General features: G+C 44.0%; 1 protein-coding gene across 1 annotated transcript in view; it reads left to right on the forward strand.

Annotated features, from left to right (window-relative positions):
• Positions 1-23,117, forward strand: part of LOC120049340 (metabotropic glutamate receptor 8-like) — a 241,559-nt gene that overhangs the window by 141,907 nt on the left and 76,535 nt on the right. The window lies entirely within an intron of this gene.

Genomic DNA, 23,117 nt, shown 5'->3' on the forward strand with positions numbered 1-23,117 from the left:
TCATCAAATCAAATTGTATTAGTCACATGCGCCGAATACAGTGAAATGCTTACTTACGAGCCCCTAACCAACAGTGCAGTTTAAAAAAAATACGGATAAGTATAAGAGATAAAAGTAACACGTAAATAAAGAGCAGCAGTAAAAAATAACAATATATACAGGGGGGGTGACGGTACAGAGTCAATGTGCGGGGGCACAGGCCAGTAGAGGTAGTATGTACATGTAGGTAGAGTTATTAAAGGGACTATGCATAGATAATAACAACAGCGTAGCAGTGGTGTAAAGGGGGGGGGGGGGGGGGGGGGCAATGCAAATAGTCTGGGTAGACATTTGACTAGATGTTCAGGAGTTTTATGGCTTGGGGGTAGAAGCTGTTTAGAAGCCTCTTGGACCTAGACTTGGTGCTCCAGTACCACTTGCCGTGCGGTAGCAGAGAGAACAGTCTATGACACGGGTGGCTGGAGTCTTGGACAATTTTTAGGGCGGGAGGAGGGAGGGAGGATGATCAAGAGCAGGGAGGATGATGAAAGTTCACAGAAGTAATAATTAAAGGTAGACCTACCAATTAGTTCTAGTGTTTTTACTGCTATCAAGTTTGTTTATGAATTATTAAGTGATTAAAGCTGGTAATTCGGTTACCAAATCAGTAATTACTGTAATTTAATTGGCTACAATGGGAAATCATCAAAGTCACAAACCACAGTTGGGTCACCTGCTACTGCCCTGCCTTCCACTGGCATACTGTTATGTTCAGCTCATAACCTCTTTCTCTTTCTGTCATCTGGTGGTCAAATCAAGACTGTGAAAACCGTCTGGACAACCCCTCCCTCTCTCTCTCCAGTTAATGTCACCTCTCCTGGCTCTTACTGACACCTACCATGACACCTACCCTCTTTCCATTTACTGTAACAAGCATCCTCACCTACTGAGCACCGACCGACACTGGACATTCATGGACGTCGAAAGTAGTTGAAATCTGGTCAATCTGCCCTGGCCGTACCAGATCTGAACCAATAAATTCTTATTTACCTTATTTTTAATGCCTACCCCAGCCAAACCCTCCCCTAAACCGGACGACGCTGGGCCAATTGTGCGTCGCCCTATGGGACTCCCGATCACGGCCGGTTGTAATACAGCCCAGGATCGAATCCGGGTCTGTAGTGACACCTCTAGCACTGCAATGTAGTGCCTTAGACCGCTGCGCCACTCAGGATTCCTTCTTAGCAATCAGCAATCATTTTGCTAGAACTGTCTGGGAGTGGTCTGAGTGGGGAACTAATTTCCCGGCTGGTGATGTCACCAGGAATGCCAGAACGCCATCCCACCAAAAACAGTCTGACATTTGAGTGTACAAAACATTAGGAACATGACATAGACTGACTGAATCCAGTTGAAAGCTATGATCCCATATTGATGTCACCTGTTAAATCCACTTCAATCCGTGCAGATGAAGGGGAGGAGACAGGTTAAAGAAGGCTTTTTAAGCGCATCAGTTTGAGTGGGTCAAGAACTGCAACGCTGCTGGGTTTTCCACGCTCAACAGTTCCTCGCGTGGATCAAGAATAGTCATGCACCCAAAGGACATTCAGCCAACTTGACGCAACTGTAGGAAGCATTGGAGTCAACATGGGCCAGCATCCCTGTAGAATGCTTTCGACACCTTGTAGTCCATGACCCGACGAATTGAGGCTGTTCTGAGGGCAAAAGGGGGTGCACTCAATATTAGGAAGGTGTTCCTATTATTTTGTACACTCACCTTTTTGACTGTACTGGGCCTTTATAACAGAGGTGATAGTCTGAACATCCCATTTATGAAAGATGTGATAGGGTTAAGTTCCTCTGCCCAGACGTTGCTGACGCCTGCCTTATCTTACAACGCCTGCACTGTAAAACCGGATAAGATCTGGCTAATGAATAATTGAGGAAAATGATTACCTAAAAAAATATTACGTTAAGAACATGTAATAGCTGAAGTGAGCAGTTCTACCTACTGTACATATGAGTAATACAAATGCAGTTTTTTGAGTAAGGTATACTTACATTTTTCATGCAATCAACGTAGTTATTTTGATGTCTCTATACATAAAAAACACTACTTAAGTATAAGTGGCAATACTTGAATTGTTTGAGTTTAGCAAAGTCCACCTTACTTAGAAACTATACTTTATTATTACTCAAATGTAACTAAGTTTACTTAAAAACATTTAGGAAATGGATTACCTCAATGTTATCAATGAACCTTAACTCAAATATAATCAGTAAATACAAGCGAGTTAGTTAACTACACTGAAAAAGCGAAAGTTCCGAAGCGTTCTGTCTTTCTCTATATTGGCTTTAGCCTAGAGCTCAGAGAGAGCAGAGCTCGGTTGAGACATGAGCCATATGTTCACGTACTAGATCGGCCCAAGACAGCAATGCCGCCAGCCCTAAATGTAAACCCCAATGTGCTGTCATTTCTCAAAACTTTTGAGGAAACCTGTTGCACTAAATATACAGTATATGAGTACAGTTACTTAAAGTAATTTTGTAGTCATAACTCCAATTGATAGATTCACTGTGACCCTGCAGGGGGTCCAGATTTGAGCTGTGTCCGTTTTACATTTTTTATTAACGCCCCCACTAAGCGTTCCCAGTGTGCCTTGCCTTTTCGAGTGAATTATAGAGTTACCACCCATGACTGTATTTGTTCATAACAGAGACATGGTTGTTGAATTCAATCATTTTCACTCCTGTGGTCTTCACCAAGTGAGTATATATATATATAAAGGCCTTATACAGTGGCCTAAAACTCATAGTTTACAGGCCTGCAAGTAGGGTTGCAAAATTCCAGTAACTAACCAGAAGTCACATTATGCTAGCTTGCAAAATTATGTGTAATTCCTCTTGGAATATAGTTGGTGTGACTTCTCATTTAGTCAGTACCATATACAAATGTTAAGTAATAATGACTTTTCATTGACTTTGAGTTAAACTTACTAGAAGTATTTGATGTTAGAAATGCCTTGGGGTTTACAGTGCATAGGTATTTTACGTATCAGCTAACCACATCATTTGTTATAGCGATCCGTCAGTCGATGACACTGTCAATGATATGGCACACAACCATTGGTTGATGCATGCAACGTCTGAGCAGGGGAACGTGACCATAGTCTGACCATATCCTTTAAGACAGACGTGATAGTCTGAACCTCCCCTTTAAGTCAGAGGTGATTCCCGAACATCCCCTTTAGAACAGAGGTGATAGCATTGAGAATGCTAGAGGGGTCTAGTGGCCAAAAGTCCATATTAGCATGGGTAGGGCCATTGAGGGCTTCCACCATTTTAATGTAGTCAACTGGGTGGTACTTCCAACTTCATTGGATGATCCCTGCTTGTGACCCTGTTTGAGTCATGTCCAACCAGGTCATCAGGAGGGATCAGCCAATCGTGAGGAAGAAATTTGAGGACTTCAATGGCGCTGCTCATCCTATCACATACATTATAATGGCAAAGATACAAAGAAGAGTCCTTTACCTATCGCTATGGGTGTTAGTCTGACCATCCCCTTTAAGACAGAGGTGACCGTGTTCAGATTATGCAGTAGCTGTATTACGTGTATAGACACCATTAGCTGGGTGGTACGCTCTTTCACATTAAAGAGAACACAACCTTATTAAGATAACAGATAATAAGGGACACAAAGGGGCTGTGGGAATGCCTGATAAAGACTAGAGTTGGAGGGACTGGCTGTGTGTGTGTGTGTGTGTATGTGTGTGTGTGTGTTTGCAAACGAGAGAGAGAGAAGGGGAGAGAGAAAGTGAGGAAGAGAGCCAGGGAGGACGTGAGAATGAGAGAGTAGATGATTGTAGAGCTGTACAGATGGGTTCTTTATAAGACAGAGGGGGGAAGATTACAGTGAAACTAATCCTTACTAGGAGGCCTGTAAATGTTATTTAGTAGAGCCAGCCAGCAGCCCTTACAGCATATCGACACTGAGAGACCATCAGAGTCATCAGTGGTGCTTGTATACTGATATGAGGGGGCTGTGTATGTGTGTTTGGGCTGGTGTGTGTGTGTGTGTGTTTGGGCTGGTGTGTGTGTGTGTTTGGGCTGGTGTGTGTGCGCGATGGGGACTGTGGTGTGTCTCAGGTAGCAGAGAGCAGCCACCTGTGATGTCATTACTCTGATGACTGGGAGGGACAGGTAATGAGAAGAAAGATGCAGCTGGCTCTTTATGGTATAGCTGCACAGCAAATTCCTCAGTGTTACATTAACGCTGAAAGTGTGGACCCATGTAGACACTGAATAGTGTTGAAGTAACAAACTGCTTAGTGTAATGCTTTATTTGAATTTTTCCCAGAGTGCCTTGCCTTTCAAGTGAATTGTAGAGTTACCATCCTTGCGCAGTCATTCTGATTCCCGTGTAAAATAGCCTTTTGAGTGACTAAAATATGACCAATAATATTTTCTTTGAATAGAAATGCTCAAAATTTGAGAAAAAGTAAGTGTTCTCTTGTGGCTAGCCACCAGGAAGTTTGAAAAGACAGATTGAGTGGGCGGGGAGCTAGTATTCATGAGCTCTTTGAAACACCTATGTCAAGCAACTTGGATGCGGTTGGAAGTGCTGCAGTTAAATCATCTCAAGCTAATTTGGTGATACTCAAAGCAATAAACAACATAAATTTTTTATCAAATTTGTAGTTTTATATGTCTCCCATTTGGCATGTTTCTTGTGACACATGACAACTGCTTCAGAGGTTTGAAAGACCTTTCCCCCTCTTTTGTTCCATGCTGGCTGAAGCGCTAGCTAGCCAGTTACATGCTAACACACAAATGAAAGGGGAAACATGTAAGTATCTTTGCCATAGATGAATAGGGTAAACGTTTAATTATTTTCCAAATTTTGGCACAAGTAGATTAGCTATCTAGCTACAGTTGAAGTCGGAAGTTTACATACACCTTAGCTGAATACATTTAAACTCCTGACATTTAATCCTAGTAAAAATTCCCTGTTTTAGGTCAGTTAGGATTACCACTTTATTTTGAGAATGTGAAATGTCAGAATAATAATAGAGAGAATTATTTCTTTCAGCTTTTATTTCTTTCATCACATTCCCAGTGGGTCAGAAGTTTACATACACTCAATTCGTTTTTGGTAGCATTGCCTTTAAATTGTTTAACTTGGGTCATACATTTCGGGTAGCCTTCCACAAGCTTCCCACAATAAGTTGGGTGAATTTTGCTGGTGTAACTGTGTCAGGTTTGTAGGACTCCTTGCTCGCACACGCTTTTTCAGTTCTGCCCACATATTTTCTATAGGATTGAGGTCAGGGCTTTGTGATGGCCACTCCAATACCTTGACTTTGTTGTTCTTAAGCCATTTTGCCACAACTTTGGAAGTATGCTTGGGGTCATTGTCCATTTGGAAGACCCATTTGCGACCAAGCTTTAACGTCCTGACTGATGTCTTGAGATGTTGCTTCAATATATCCACATAATTTTCCTTTCTCATGAAGCCATCTATTTTGTGAAGTGCACCAGTCCCTCCTGCAGCAAAGCACCCCCACAACATGATGCTGCCACCGCCGTGCTTCACGGTTGGGATGGGGTTCTTCGGCTTGCAAGCCTCCCCCTTTTTCCTCCAAACATAACGATGGTGATTATGGCCAAACAGTTCTATTTTTGTTTCATCAGACCAGAGGGCATTTCTCCAAAAAGTATGATCTTTGTCCCCATGTGCAGTTGCAAACTGTCGTCCGGCTTTTTTTATGGTGGTTTTGGAGCAGTGGCTTCTTCCTTGCTAAGCGGCCTTTCAGGTTATGTTGACATAGGACTCGTTTTACTGTAGATATAGATATTTTTGTACCTGTTTCCTCCAGAATCTTCACAAGGTGCTTTGCTTTTGTTTTGGGATTGATTTGCACTTTTCGAACCAAAGTACGTTCATCTCTAGGACACAGAACGCGTCTCCTTCCTGAGCGGAGGATGAACCAGACTTGTGGAGGTCTACAATTTTTTTTCTGAGGTCTTAGCTGATTTCTTTTGATTTTCCCATGATGTCAAGCAGAGGTACTGAGTTTGAAGATAGGCCTTGAAATACATCCACAGGTACACCTCCAATTGACTCAAATGATGTCAATTAGCCTATCAGAAGCTTCTAAAGCCATGACATCATTTTCTGGAATTTTCCAAGCTGTTTAAAGGCACAGTCAACTTAGTGTATGTAAACTTCTGACCCACTGGAATTGTGATACAGTGAATTATAAGTGAAACAATCTGTCTGTTAACAATTGTTGGAAAAATGACTTGTGTCATGCACAAAGTATATGTCCTAACCGACTTGCCAAAACTATAGTTTGTTAACAAGAAATGTGTAGAGTGGTTGAAAAATGAGTTACGTAAACTTCCGACTTCAACTGTATATAAACCACACCCCTCTGCAAAACGTGCCTTCTCTTATGTTGGTTACGAGGTGGAACTTATTTAAATTAGGTAAGAGAATCCAAGTGCTTGACATGGTGGAGGGGACCAGTAACTTTATGACCAAACTTTATCAATGTAGAAGAAACAGTCATTTTTCATACTTTGGTCATCATACTTTGATCTGGTTTCATCCAAATATCATCTAATTTCATGAAAAACATAATTTTGACTATTCGTAAATAATTACATTTTTTATGATAACACATACACTCAGGATCTAACTTTGGAGTGTGTCTTATAAGTTTTTATATTCAACAATCTAATAGAAAAATACTGTCAGTGTGCTGGAGTCTGATGTAGTGGTCTAAGCTCATGCCTCTGGACAACATATCCCCCTCTTGACGCGGGCTGGCAGTCTCTGCTGTTCAACACCTTGTATCTGTACTCACAGTGCCTTCAGAAAGTATTCATACCCCTTCACTTATTCCACATTCTGTTGTGTTACAGTCTGGATTCAATACAAAAATATATATTCTCACCCATCTACACACAATACCCCATAATGACAAAGTGAATACATTTTAGCAAATTTATTGAAAAGGAAATATCTCATTTACGTAAGTATTCACATCCCTGAGTCAATACATGTTAGAATTACCCAGCGATTACAGCTGTGAGTCTTTCTGGGTAAGTCTCTAAGAGCTTTACACAATTGGATTGTACAATATTTGCACATTATTTTATTTTTTTAAATATTCAAGCTCTATCAAGTAAAAACTGTAACTAGGCCACACAGGAACATTCAATGTCATCTTGGTAAGCAACTCCAGTGTATATTTGGCCTTGTGCTTTAGGTTATTGTCCTGCTGAAAGGGGAATTAATCTCCCAATGTCTGGTGGAAATCAGACTGAACCAGGTTTTCCTATAGATTTTTGCCTGTGCTTTAAAAAACTCCCTCGTCCTTGCCGATGACAAGCATATGCATAACATGATGCAACCACCACCATGCTTGAAAATATGAAGAGAAGTTACGAGTGTTTGGCGAATAACAGAAATGTCACTGGTTCAAATCCCCAAGGTGACTAGGTGAAACATCTGTTGATGTGCTCTTGTGCAAGGCACTTCACCTTAGTTGCTCTGGATAAGAGTGTCTGCTAAAATGTAAATGTACTCAGTGATGTGTTGGCCCCAAATGTAATGCTTTGTACTAAGGATGTTCATTTCTTTACCACATTGTTTTGCAGTTTGACTTTAGTTCCTTATTGCAAACAGGATGCATGTTTTTTAAAATCTTTTTTTATTCTGTACAGGCTTCCTTTTCACTCTGTCAATTAGATTAGTATTGTGGAGTAACTACAATGTTGTCTCCTATCACAACCATTCAACTCTGTAACTGTTTTGAAGTCTGCATTGGTGTCATGGTGAAATCCATGAGCGGTTTCCTTTCTCTCCAGCAACTGAGTTAGGAAGGACGTCTGTGTCTTTGAAGTGACTTTGTGTATTGATACAGCATCCAAAGTATAATTAATAACTTCACCATGCTCAAAATTGAAGTGACTTTGTGTATTGATACAGCATCCAAAGTATAATTAATAACTTCACCATGCTCAAAAGAATATTCAATATCTGCCTTTTTAACATTTTTACCCATCTACTGTACCAATAGGTTCCCTTCTTTGCGAGGCATTGGAAAACCTCCTTGGTCTCTGTGGTTGAAACTGTGTTTAAAATGTACTGCTCAACTGAGGGACTGTACAGATCATTTTATGTGTGGGGTACACGGATGAGATAGTCATAAAATAAACATGTTAAACACTATTTTTGTCCATGCAACTTATTATGTAACTAATTTATACTCCTGAACTTATTTAGGCATGCCATAATAAAAAGGGTTGAATACTTATTGACTCAAGACATTTCAGCTTTTCATTTGTAATACATTTGTAAAAATGTCTAAAAACATAATTCCAATTTGACATTATGGGATATTGAGTGTAGACCAGTGACACAAAATCTCAAAATCTTGATCTGACAAAACTCTGTGGAACCATGTTCTCTCTGCTGTATTACCTGTCTTAGTTCCTTTCTGATGGGTTTAATCAATAGGATAAGGCTTCGTGAGATTTTATTAGTGCCTGGCCTCAAGGCTCTGGGGGATGGAGGGAGCGATGGTGGGAGCGATGGTGGGAGTGATGGTGGGAGTGATGGAGAGATATAATGGGTTTTTATGGGATATCATTGGACCTGAAATTAGAGGACCACAGAGGAGCATTCTCTGGCTTCGTCCCAAATGGCACCATATTCCCTTTATACTGTAGTGCACTACTACTGACCAGGCCCTATGAGCCCTGGTCAAAAGTAGTGCACTATATAGGAAATAGAGTGCCATTTGGAAGGCAACCTCTGTAACAGCCTTCTCTCCCTAAGGTCAGAGTTCAGCAGAATGCACATGTATCACACTGCATCACAGTAGAGAAAAAATCCCCACAGAGAAATTACTAGTGAGGTCTTGTAATAAATGTTGCCCCAATGCTCATATTTGGGATCAGATTAGATTACCTTCCCCTATCCCTTACCATAACCAATGGGGAAGATGCAGAAATGGACTGAGCATAGGCCAGCTCAGGCAAATGTCCAGTGGGCCAGTCCATCTTCAGTGGGCTGGTCTAAATTGGGAAAGAAATGACCGGAGTGATGTTAAACTGTTAAACATTGCCCTAAGGCACAGATCTAGGATCAGCTGCAATGCAGTAATGGATAACAGAGGGATTATGTACAGTCAGGTGACAAAAAAAAATCTCTATATATTGGCACCCTTGATAAAGATGAGTAAAAAAATACTGTATAAAATAAATAATACAAAATATTGAGGTTTATTGGGCCCCTCAAAAATGGAAGAATTACATTATTTTATACTAATACATTTGCTCAGAGAAAGAGATAAAAAATAATAAAAAAAGTAATACAAAAAAACATCTAAGATAGATAGCGTTCAAAATGATTTGCACCTCTGTTTTCAAAACTCCAGCACCCTCCCCTTGCGAGGATAACAACACTGAGCCTTTTTCTAAAATGTGACTCACCACCAGGATTCGGTCTTATGTAGTAAAATTTGAAATTGTGTTTTTTACATTATATAAAAGTAGAGACAGAGCTACAAAATGGTATATCATACACTACATTTGAGGAACAACGGGAAGTAAATCTCCTTTGAAAGCTGATCAACTGTCATGATCGTCGTAAAGTGAAAGAGAAGAGGACCAAGGTGCAGCGTGAAGTGAATACATAATCTATTTATTTAAGCGACGTACTGAAGAACACTTAAACAAAACAACAAACCGACGACCGTGAAGCTATACAAAACAAATAAGTGCAGACACTGGCAACTTACACATAGACAATCACCCACAACCTACCTAATGACTATGGCTGCCTAAATATGGCTCCCAATCAGAGACAACGATAGACAGCTGTCTCTAATTGAGAACCAATCTAGGCAACCATAGACTTACATAAACACCTACAATGAACACAACCCCATGAACTCTACAAACACCCCCTAGGCGGGCGGCTCTGGCGGCTCCTGACTGGCGGGCGGCTCTGGCGGCTCCTGACTGGCGGGCGGCTCTGGCGGCTCCTGACTGGCGGGCGGCTCTGGCGGCTCCTGACTGGCGGGCGGCTCTGGCGGCTCCTGACTGGCGGGCGGCTCTGGCGGCTCCTGACTGGCGGGCGGCTCTGGCGGCTCCTGACTGGCGGGCGGCTCTGGCGGCTCCTGACTGGCGGACGCCTCTGGCGGCTCGGGACTGGCGGGCGGCTCTGGCGGCTCGGGACAGACGGACGCCTCTGGCGGCTCGGGACAGACGGACGCCTCTGGCGGCTCGGGACAGACGGACGCCTCTGACGGCTCGGGACAGGCGGACGCCTCTGACGGCTCGGGACAGGCGGACGCCTCTGACGGCTCGGGACAGGCGGGCGGCTCTGACGGCGCTGGGCAGGCGGGCGGCTCTGACGGCGCTGGGCAGGCGGGCGGCTCTGACGGCGCTGGGCAGGCGGGCGGCTCTGACGGCGCTGGGCAGGCGGGCGGCTCTGACGGCGCTGGGCAGGCGGGCGGCTCTGACGGCGCTGGGCAGGCGGGCGGCTCAGACGGCGCTGGGCAGACGGGCGGCTCAGACGGCGCTGGGCAGACGGGCGGCTCAGACGGCGCTGTGCAGACGGGTACACCTGTAGGAAGGAGACGGAGAGACAGCCTGGTGCGTGGGGCTGCCACAGGACCCACCAGGCTGGGGAGACCTACAGGAGGCTTGGTGTTAGGAGGAGGCACCTGAAGGACCGGGCTGTGGGGGAGCACTGGAGCTCTGGTGCGCAGCCTTGGCACCACTCCCCCAGGCTGGACTACTACTCTAGCCCGGACCCTCCAGAGTGCAGGCACAGGTTGAGCCGGGCTGTGGGTGAGCACTGGAGATCTAGTGCCTACTACGCGCACCTCTCCCTTAGGCTCCACTCCCACATTTGCCCGGTACGAGCGGAGCGCAGGCATAGGAAGCACTGCACCCTCCCAGCGCCCCGGAGACCCAGCACGCATAGCCGGCGCAGGATACCCTGGACCGAAACGGCGTACTGGAGACCAGACACGCTGAGCAGGCACACTACGCCCTGGCTGGATGCCCACACTCACATGACACTTTCGGGGGGCTGCCCTATAGCACACCGGGCTATGGGCACGCACTGGCGACACCGCGCGCTTAACCGCATAACACGGTGCCTGACCAGTAACGCGCTGCTTATAATAAGCACGAGGAGTGAGCTCAGGTCTGCTACCTGGCTTAGCCACACTCCTCTTTAGCCCCCCCCCAAAAAAAATTCTGGGGCTGCCTCTCGTACCTGTCGCGCTGCCTCCTCACATCGCTGGCTCCTCTCTCCAGCTGCCTCTGCTCTCCTAGCTGCCTCCACCTGTTCCCATGGGAGGCGATCCTTTCCAGCCAGGATCTCCTCCCATGTGTAGCAACCCTTGCCGTCCAAAACGTCTTCCCATGTCCATTCCTCCTTCTTGCGCTGCTCCTGCTGCCGCTGCCTGTTACCACGCTGCTTGGTCCGGTTTTGGTGGGTGATTCTGTCACGATCGTCGTAACGTGAAAGAGAAGAGGACCAAGGCGCAGCGTGAAGTGAATACATAATCTATTTATTTAAGCGACGTACTGAAGAACACTTAAACAAATCTACAAAACAACAAACCGACGACCGTGAAGCTATACAAAACAAATAAGTGCAGACACTGGCAACTTACACATAGACAATCACCCACAACCTACCTAATGACTAGACAGCTGTCTCTAATTGAGAACCAATCTAGGCAACCATAGACTTACATAAACACCTACAATGAACACAACCCCATGAACTCTACAAACACCCCCTAGACAATACAAACCCCCTAGACGAGACAAAAACACACAAACATCCCCCATGTCACACCCTGACCTAACTAAAATAATAAAGAAAACAAAGATAACTAAGGCCAGGGCATGACATCAACTTGTAACTCACTTCTGAGAATATCGCCTTTGAATGTTTTACATTTTAAATTCAGGCTGTAACACAACAACATGTGTAAAAAGTCAAGGGGTGTGAATACTTTCTGATGGCACTTCTGTCCTATTTAAAAAATACACTAAAATAACTCCAATCTCCTAAAAAATAAAATCTTGTCAGATTTTGGAACTCATATGGGATTCTATCCTTTAGGATAATATCCTATAAGATTCTATCCTACAGGATAGGTTCCAAAATCTTATTTTGGATTCTAGTAGGATTTTTTAAAAATTGGAATCCTGTTGGATTTTTTTCTTAGGTAATACCCAAAATGACCATATAAATTACAGTTTTTCATTACAGTGTAGGGAAGAAGGTGTAATTTGTGACATAGCAAAAGTATCTACCAATGACTGCTCGTTGTAAAATTACAATTTCTCCACACAGTTTCTAAACCCAGGGGCGCGAGGGGGGACGCGAGGGGCGCGAGGGGGGCGAGACCTCTGGGAACGCCTGCGAAACAGACCAAGCAGACTAGGCCAGGGTTTGGGGTTTGAAAAGTCAATGTGAGAAGTTGAAAATTATTCTCCAAATCTAAAGGCACAACCTAGATTTGAGCCAATGTCTTAAGTAATTCAACATGTTATTACCCCAACCTTGTGAAAGTGACAAACTGACTTGTTTTAATTTTTGTCAAAAATGAATTCATTTCGAAGGAGTGCCTTTGATCTAATGGCCTGTATATGTGCAGTTCGGCGCGAGACAACCATCAGACCCGATGACGTTTTTCTGCGCATGAGCTTAGCCAGTCAACGTCGCCATGACACCGCCTACAAGTGTGATCAGGGACTTCTCTCTGCCCACCCTGCTCAGTGAAGGACCCCACAGGTGTCCACTGAGTTTGCCTGCGGGCTCCTCTCATCAGGATGATGGAATCAGAAATGTCTCTACATGACAGTATATGCAGATGGCATGTCACACTGCCACAGAGCTTAAAGGGTTTTAATGTAAATTTCATGGAAAGTAAATGGTCCTTTTGGGAATCGCTTTCCTATGACTCCGGGTTATGGTATGACTGACAGATTCCATATGCTTCCACACTTACGGTTCCACAGTTCCATATACGGTTCCATAATTCATGACATCATCTAATTGACTGGTAACAAGTCCGAGATGATCTTAATTCACAATTGACATTGTTGTTGAACTCGTTTGCAATTCCTCAGCTATTATTCGCCATCACTAACATCATGTCTATGTTGTGCACATCTGTTGTCGAAATGACATTACTGAAACGTTATCACAACATTCCCTCGTGAGCTGCTGCCTGTGCTGACATGGAGCAGGTAGACAGGCAAGACAGGAGAGAGGGAATTAAGGTGAGGGAGAGAGAGGGAGAGAGCAAGAAAGAGAGCGAGAGAGGGAGAGAGAGTGAGGGGCAGAGAGATAATAGTATAGAGATAGGGGAGGCATGAAAGAGTGTGGAAGAGAGAAAGGGGAAAGGAGGGAGAGAGAAAGAGAGAGAGAGCGAGAGAGACGGGAGGTATGAGAAAGTGTGAAAGAGAGAAAGGGGAAAGGAGGAAGAGAGAGAGAGAGAGACAGAGACAGGTGGAGATAGAGAGAGAGGATGAACAGAACAAGAGAATGAGGGAAAGTCGTAGAGGTGGTGTTGAGTTGACAATACTCTCTGGAACCATGTTCTCCTGTTCACTCTCTGCTGTATTTCCTATCTTAGTTCCTTTCTGATAGGTTTAATCAATAGGATGAGGCTCTATGAGATTTCATTAGTGCCTGGCCTCAAGGCTCTGGGGGATGGTGGGAGTGATGGAGAGAGGGGAGAGATATAATGGGTTTTTAAGGGATATCGTTGGACCTGAAATTAGAGGACCACAGAGGAGCATTCTCTGGCTTTGTCCCAAATGGCACCATATTCCCTTTATACTGTAGTGCACTACTACTGAACAGGCCCTATGAGCCCTTGTCAAAAGTAGTGCACTATATAGGAAATAGAGTGCCATTTGGAAGGCAACCTCTGTAACAGCCTTCTCTCCCTAAGGTCAGAGTTCAGCAGAATGCACATGTATCACACTGCATCACAGTAGAGAAAAAATCCCCACAGAGAAATTACTAGTGAGGTCTTGTAATAAATGTTGCCCCAATGCACATATTTGGGATCAGATTAGATTACCTTCCCCTAGCCCTTACCATAACCAATGGGGAAGATGCAGAAATGGACTGAGCATAGGCCAGCTCAGGCAAATGTCCAGTGGGCCAGTCCATCTTCAGTGGGCTGGTCTAAATTGGGAAAGAAATGACCGGAGTGATGTTAAACATTACCCTAAGGCACAGATCTAGGATCAGCTGTGATGCAGTAATGGATAACAGAGGGATTATGTACAGTCAGGTGACAAAAAAAAGATCTATATATATTGGCACCCTTGATAAAGATGAGTAAAAAAATACTGTATAAAATAAATAATACAAATACTGAGGTATATTGTATGCCCCTCAAAAATGGAAAAATTACATTATTTTATACTAATGCATTTCCTCAGAGAAAGAGATTTTTTAAAACAAGTAATACAAAAAAAAAATCTAAAATAGATTAAATATTCCAGCAACCTCCCCTTGCGAGTATAACGACACTGAGACTTTTTCAAAAATATTTTATGAGATTGGAGAACACATTGAAGGATATTGGGCCATCCCTCCATGCAGAATCTTTCCAGATCTTTGATATCCTTCGTTTCCTCTTATGTACTGCCCTCTTCAATTAAAAACACAGGTTTTCAATGGGGTCAACTCCAGAGACTGACATGGCCATTGCAAAATGTTGATTTTGTGGTTAAAAATCTACATTTTGCAACGTAGCTCATTATTTGTATTATTTATTTTTGCTCATCTTTATCAAGGGTGCCAATAATTGTGGACCTGACAGTATGTTTGGCATGAACAGTGACAGTTGGAAAAGTTGGGATCTATGCTATCTCAGATCTATGCTATTAGCCAACTCCTCAGACAGCCGTTGTCATGCCATGACAAACATACTGTACAGTATGTATCAGTCATAGTCAGAGGATTTGGCTGAAGACCACAGGTCTGGGATCAGAGCCTAGTGTCTTGACTTTAACATTAACCTGAAGACTGTTATTTATTTAATCAACAAACTATGTTTAATTGTTACCTGATTAAATTAATCATGTAACAATTAACTCATCAGGATCTGGGGCAGCACGAGAGCGGTTCTTTAAAGAGTTACCATCTCCCGAATGAAAGTCTAAAGGTCTTTACCTATCACATCTATAAACAGTCAACTTATTAATCATAACCTCGTATCATATCATCATTCTGAACAGTCGTAACCTCCTTGCATCTGCAAAAACCCGAGCCTTACTTATGATCCAGTACTACACAAATTGGGAAATTATTTATTTACTAGCTAATTAAATGGTAACACAGGATCAACATACACACTTAACATGTAAAAACAGGTCCCTAGCGGAATGACAACAATGTGGCTGCTTGTTACAAAAGAGATGGAGAGGGAGGGAGAGAGAGAGGGACAGAGACACTAAACATTGGTACTTTCAGAAACTACTCTCACTTACAGTAACCATATACTGTGCACACGAACCGCTGCTCGCTTTGAGTAAGAAATCATGAATGTATTTACGTGAAATGCCTTGGTTCGCCGGATCTCGCTTGGTGGACAGGGCCGCCTTTTCGAGGCACGCTTGTAAAGCTCTGATTGTCCAAAAGGGTTCCAACAAGTCTTCTACTGTAGTTCTTCTCTGTCGTTGTCCGGTATCCGGTAACTTGTCGTGTAGTCCTGAACAGAACTACAGAGTGTATTTTCCTTCCATTGACGCTTTTCTGGTCTGGTATGTTAATTTCTTTACTCATAATTTTTACAGCTTGTTCGAAAGGGGCGGTTCTGTCAGGCTGACATGCTCTCTGACCTCACTTGGGGCGTGACTTGTCACTTGTACAATGTTATGTAAAACAATTATCTCTTATAGTTTGTCAAATCATATCCCTCTCTTAACCTCTCTTGGGTACGTGAGACGTTAGCGTCCCACCTCTTCAACAGCCAGTGAAACTGCTGGGCGCCAAATTCAAATACAGAAATACTCATTATAAAAATTCAGAAAACAAAACATATTTTACATAGGTTTAAAGATTAACTTCTTGTGAATCCAACCACGGTGTCAGATTTTAAAAATGCTTTACGGCGAAAGCATACCTTACGATTATTTGAGAACATAGCCCAGCAGACAAATCATTACAAACAGTAACCAGCCAAGTAGAAAAGTTACACAAGTCAGAAATAGAGATAATATTAATCCCTTACCTTTGATGATCTTCATATGGTTGCACTCAGCAGACATTCATTTACTCTCAATAAATGTTCCTTTTGTTCGATAAAGTCTCTTTATATCCAAAAACCTCAGTTTTGTTCGCGCGTTTTCTTCAGTAATCCACAGGCTCAAACGCAGTCAAAACAGGCAGACAAAATTCCAAATTGTATCCGTAAAGTTCATAGAAACATGTCAAACAATGTTTATATTCAATCCTCAGGTTGTTTTTAGCCTAAATAATTGATAATATTTCAACCGGACAATACCGTCGTCAATATAAAAGCTAAACAAGAAAGGCACTCTCTCGGTGGCGCGCATGAAAAAACTACGCCCTCCTCTCTCTCTCCTCAGGGTATTCTACTACTCCCTCTTCTCTCTCTCATTTCACTGCCTCCGACTGTGAACTTTTTAAAGCTAAACCAAATGCCAATACTCTTTCCAGAGGTCATTTAGCTCTACCATGTTCTCTCTCTCTCTCCATCCATCCATCTCTCTTTCTCTCTCTCTCTCTTTCTCTCCCTCTCGCTTTGCCAAACAGAGATGCCTCTGCCTCTGTTCAAATATCATCTGGCAAACACGCATCCCATCGTGTGTGCCAAGCAGCTTCACATGTGTTAGTTGACAAGTGCATGGAGGGTAATGTACACTGGAGAGCACCTGGCACAGAGAAAGGGACACAGACACAGACAGAGACAGAGCGAGAGTGAGATAGAGAGACACATAGACAGAGGGGAGTGGATTAGAAAAGACTGGCAAGTGTTACTGGGAGAGAAAGAGTGACGTGACACACAGCAACTGATACCCACCAGAGAGCCTGACAGAGGGAGGGAGAGAGAGAGAGAGAGAGAGAGAGAGAGAGAGAGAGAGAGAGAGAGAGAGAGAGAGAGAGAGAGAGAGAGAGAGAGAGAGAGAGAGAGAGAGAGAGAGAGAGAGAGAGAGAGAGAGAGAGAGAGAGAGAGAGAGAGAGAGAGAGAGAGAGAGAGAGAGAGAGAGAGAGAGAGAGAGAGAGAGAGAGAGAGAGAGCATCAATGTCCGGGCTGGTGTATACAGCATATCTTTGGGGAATAGGATGAGATAAAAAGAGGGATGGAGGGAAGGAGGGAGGGATGAGGGAAGGAGGGAGGGATGGAGGGAAGATCAGAGGAGGTGTTGGAACAGCGGGATGCTGTCTTTCAGTGGACAGTGGAGGTCAATGGCAGACAGGGAGAGAGAGAAAGAGAGAGAGACGATAAGTACAGCATTGATACACAGCACAGAGCTCTGTCTTTCTCAATCCATCCCTTAGAATCCTGACAAGTACATCGTTGCATTAATACTTCCATACTCAGCATGTATCGACGGTATAGATTAGAAGAGCTCTAACTATTTGGATGACACGTTTGCTTTCTTCACTGAGTAAACAGTGTCCCTCTCCTCTCAGTCTTTTCTGCCCCCTCTTCTTTCACTCTCTCCCCCTCTCTACCTCTTAACCTTGGCAGCTTAAATAAGACAATAGTAATATTTCCAGGCAAAGGTGTTTCAACAAATGTACTCTATCCAGCGTCAGATAAGGTCATTTGAGGTTAAGATTCAAAAAGGCATAATGAATGAATCAATTGACCTCCTCTCCCCTCGTCCTCCATCTCCCTCCACAATGGAGAAAGAGCTCATGCACAACGGAAATATCAATATTTGAATAGTCCATACAATGTTAACACCCCATCAATCTCGCTAGGGCCACATTAGCATAACAGACAATGGCAGCGGGTGGCAGGTGAACGTAGCGTAGCGCTCTTAGCGACGCCCATAATGGATTCACTGGGCTGGTTCTGTACGATGCTATTCAGCAGCATGTTTGCAGTAATCACAGTGATGTTATCAGGGACAATAGGCAGTGCCTCCATCTCCATTCAAATGGCACACATCCACCTCTCGCTCCTCTCTGCTCTGCTTTGGGAGAGAGACATGCAGAGATTTTAATAGAGACAAATTGTGTTTCATATTTATATTTCCATATTGCCAGGCTTGTATTTTCCAGTCAGTCACTGTGTGGTGGTGATAATGTGTTGTTACAGGGATGTTATGTTTATATATATCCCAGTATGTGTGTGGAGATTGATGGTCGATAATGGTCTCTCTCAGATTGTGGTGGGTTCCTCTCAATCGTTCCTCGCCTCCTTCTGTCTCACCGGAAAGGCTGGCGGCGAGGGCTGTGGTTTGTCTTGGGGTGGTGGGGCGAGTTGAGGGGAGGTGCGGAAGAGAGAGACAGAGAGGGGAGAGAAAGAGGGGAAAGAGAGACGAGATTGAAAGAGAGAGAGAGGGAGAAGGAGAGAGGATGGCGCTCCCTCATCCCGAGATCCCATTTCATCTGCGGATCTGAGTGTGATGGGTGTTCTGTCTGATAGGAGTGTGTGTGTGTGTGTGTGTGTGTGTGTGTGTGTGTGTGTGTGTGTGTGTGTGTGTGTGTGTCTGTGTCTGTGTCTGTGTGTGCATGTGCGTGTGTGTCTGTATGTGCGTGTGTCTGTGTGTGTGTGTGTGTGTGTGTGTGTGTGTGATAGTAAGGCTGTGTATCTGATAATAAAGCCATAGCTTATGCTGCAGGTCATCAGCTCTAGCCAGCTGTAAAGCCAACTGTAGGAAGTAGAGCAGAGCTGTAATATGTCTACTGACCTTTCAGACGCAGAGCGGACAGACAGTAATCTCTTTCACCCAGACTGACCTGGGTTCTCCTCTCCTCCCCTCTCCTTTCCTCTATGGATGTGTGTAAGAGTGTACAACATATTAGGAACACCTTCCTAATATTGAGCAGCTCTCTCCCTTTTGCCCTCAGAACAGCCTCAATTCGTCGGGGCATGGACTCTACAAGGTGTCGAAAGCGTTCCACAGGGATGCTGGCCCATGTTGACTCCAATGCTTCCCACAGTTGTGTCAAGTTGGCTGGATGTCCTTTGTGTGGTGGACCGTTCTTGATACACCCAGCAGCGTTGCAGGTTTTGACACACTCAAACCGGGGTGCCTGGCACCTATTACCATACCCCGTTCAGTAATAGGCACTCATAAAAAATCATACAAAATCCAAAATCCACATACAAAATCCAATTGGCACACATACAAAATCCATGAAACATCCTTTTGTAACCTGTCTCCTCCCCTTCATCTACCCTGATTGAAGTGGATTTACCAAGTGACATCAATAGGGGATCATAGCTTTCACCTGGTCAGACTATGTCACAGAAAGAGCAGATGTTCCTGAAGCTGGGTTATACTTTGTGGGCTTGTCTGAAGCGCAGGTTAGTCTTTTTGTCATGAATCTTTTTGGAAGCAGCTCTGCAGAGTGGTCACTAGCTAGCACAGCCACAAAGTCATAAAATCGCATTTTAAACCTAACCTTAACCCTAACCTTAACCACACTGCTAACCCTAACCTTAAATTAAGACCCAAAAGCACATTTTTGTTTTCTTGAATTTTTACAATATGGCCAATTTTGACTTTGCAGCTGGCCCATCTAGCGGAAATTGCTCAGTTCTGCCTCCAAGACAAGACTCATGACAATAAGCAGGCAGAGGTGATGGGAGTTTGTGTGACCTCCTTGCCTGCTGTAGCTAGAAATCCCTCCAATTCACTCGGGGATGAATCTACCTACGTGGCACAGATGGGGAGAAAAAGAGAGAGGGATGAGGAGGAACGGAAGACTGTCTAAACCCAGGCTTGTAGATGACCTTCGGCACCTCAGTCATTCAGGTGTGACTGGACTCCAAAATACTGCATATCCCTCCACTCAACACCTCACATCCCTCTCCTAGATCCTCTCTATTTCCCCCTCACATCTCCTTGGCCAGAGGATCAGAGGGAGATTGATCTGACTGATGAAAACTATTGATAACATGGTCTGAGGATTGACAGCCCTTTGGCATTAGGGCTTCCTATAGATGCAGTAACGTTGCTCTCTCTCGGTCTCTGGGTGGTGTCAAGTATCCTGCTCTGTGCCAGGAGTTTAATCTCCTCTGTTCTCTCAGTACCTCTCCATTCTCCCCCTCTCCAGCCTCTCGCCCTCTCTCCCTCTTCTTCCCCTCACCCCCCACTCCCTCTCCACCTCTCTGCTCTTCTCGTCCTCTACACCTCTACCCCTTCTCTCCCGCCCTCTTTCCTCTACCTCACTCTCTCCTCACAGCACACAGATCTCTCCCCCTTGCCTTTCCTCTCCCTCTCCCCTCTCTCAGCGCACAGAATGAGGCTGACATCAGCCAGTGTTCTCTGATGATGACAAGACTCCGCAGTCCTCCCCAGACACACAGACCTACTGTCTGAGAGAGGGAGGGAGAGAGAGAGGAACAGGGAGAGGGATAGAGAGAGGGAGCGAGAGAGAGTTAGAGGGAGAGAGATGGAGAGACGGAGAGAGAGATGGAGAGAGATATGAAGATTTTCTGTTTGATGCAGACACGCACAGACACAAACAAAGACACACACACTCACCACTCTCGCTGTATACACACACACACACGCACAAGCACAACACAGAGGCACACATGCCAAACGCACACACACACACACACACACACACACACACACACACACACACACACACACACACACACACACACACACACACACACACACACACACACACACACACACACACACCAATTGCACCAGCTTCTTCAAAGGCCCATGCTCCTCACCCCGGGGCTTGTAGCTAAGTGTGGCTCGGAAGTAAACTTTTATCCTTTTATAAACCAATGTGAGTGTTTAGAGTCGCGCTAATGATGTTTGTGTGTGTGTGAGAGAGAGGATGCTCAGCTGCCTTGTTTGTGTGTGTATGTGTGTTGATGTTTGTGTGTGTCTGTGTTTGTCTCTGTGTTTTTATCCAAGTGTGTGTGTTTGTGTGGATGTGTTTGCGTGTTTGTGTATGTGTTGATCAGTGGAGGCTCCTCAGAGGAGGAAGGGGAGGACCATCCTCCTCAGTGAGTTTTATAAAACAGAAAAAAACTATACTAAATATATTCACATGTCACCAAATAATTGATTTAAATACTGTTTTGCAATGGTCTACATTAGCCTCAATAGCACTCTGTAGGGTAGCACCATGGTGTAGCCGGAGGACAGCTAGCATCCGTCCTCCTCTTGGTGCATTGACTTCAATAGAACACCTATGAGGCTCTTGGTTCTCACCCCCTTCCATAGACTTACACAGTAATTATGACAACTTCCAGAGGACGTCCTCCAACCTTTCAGAGCTCTTGCAGCATGAACTGACATGTTGTCCACCCAATCAAAAGATCAGAAAATGAATCTAGTACTGAAAGCATAAGCTACAGCTAGCTAGAACGGCAGTGCATAAATGTGGTGAGTAGTTGACTCAAAGAGAGAAAGTAAATTAATTTCTTCAAAAATGAAGGAGAAGCAAGAGAGGGAGAGAGAGATTTTGTCATTTTTTAAAAACTTTCAGTTTCCCTTACTTAGCTAGCAAATGCAGCTGGCTAGTTTAGTTATTCAAGTGCACGGCTCAAACAGAGGGATGCTATGCTAGCTAGGTGGTTATGAGTATCCAACTCTGGAATTCTTCCACATCAAGGTAAGCTGTTGGTTTTATTATTGCCACTGGAACCCGCCGGTGTAACTGCTTACTGTCTAAACACTTTAACGTTACAGCATGATTGTAGCGGGTCATCATGCCACCGGTCAGACAAGTGAAAATGATGGTCAGTAAAGAAAACTTTAAGCTTGTCTCTTAATTTAAAAAAAATGTGTCAATACTTTGCCCCTTGATAACCAGCGCACTCCTGTATGTTGTAAAAGCGTTACATGGCCGCTGCCCATATCATTGCATAGTGCAGAAAATACACGAGAGTTCAGAGGCCTTGCTTTAACAAACCATTTTCACTGTAGTGTCCAAAATGTCTTTTAAGCTGTCAGGCATTCCCTTGGCAGCAAGAGTCTCTCGGTTGATGCTGCAGTGTACCCAAGTGGCACCGGGAACAACTGCTTGCACACGCGTTACCACTCCACTATGTCTCCCTGTCATGGCTTTTGCGCCATCAGTACAGATACCAATATGAGCAGCAGCTACGTTTGGCTACATATGGACCGTTAGTGGAATTCCAGCGAGAGAGTAACGGTTAATGTGTTTGGATGTTAATTATTTGACTAGGCTTCCTGTATTTGACATTGTGTTGTTATTTATTATTTATTATATTATTAAACACTAGATGGTTTCATTCCATTTTTTGGCAGTGAAACGAGGCTACTCAGGCCAGAAAAAAAACCTCACCCAAATGTATAGCCCTGTTGGAAAAAAGAAATGGAATGTTTGAAAATGTGAAGAATTATAATAAAAAATAAAAATGTATATTTTTTTTAAAATGTGAATCACATTTTTAATTGGCGTACCCCCGACGGCATTGCGCGTACCCCTGTTTGGGAATACCTGCGATAGGGTAAAAAAATTAAAATAAAATGTGTCCACGACTGGGATCAAACATGCAAACTTCTGATCCAGAGCCATGGGATTACATCTATCCAGCCACCATCACAGCACACTAGCAAAACCCAAGCCTATTTGATGGTAAGAGCACTCACTGTTGCCCTTAGCGGCCTGTTTTGAAGGCACTTCCCAACGTCCTCAGGACATAGATAGACGTCTAAATTCGTCTTCAATCTTGAACAATCTCCCCGGAGAAAAAAACCCCAGTAGTGCTGTCAATCATGAGGCCCAGATAGGGTTGCAAAATTCCGGTAACTTCCTCCAAATTCCCAGGTTCTCCAGAAGTTCCGGTTGGAAGATATCCGGACTCGGGATAGAATAAAGAGGAAATCCAGAGTCCTCCAACCAAGATCTCTGGAAAACCTGG

This window comes from Salvelinus namaycush, chromosome 6 (genome assembly GCF_016432855.1).
Source record: "Salvelinus namaycush isolate Seneca chromosome 6, SaNama_1.0, whole genome shotgun sequence".
NCBI lineage: Eukaryota > Metazoa > Chordata > Actinopteri > Salmoniformes > Salmonidae > Salvelinus > Salvelinus namaycush.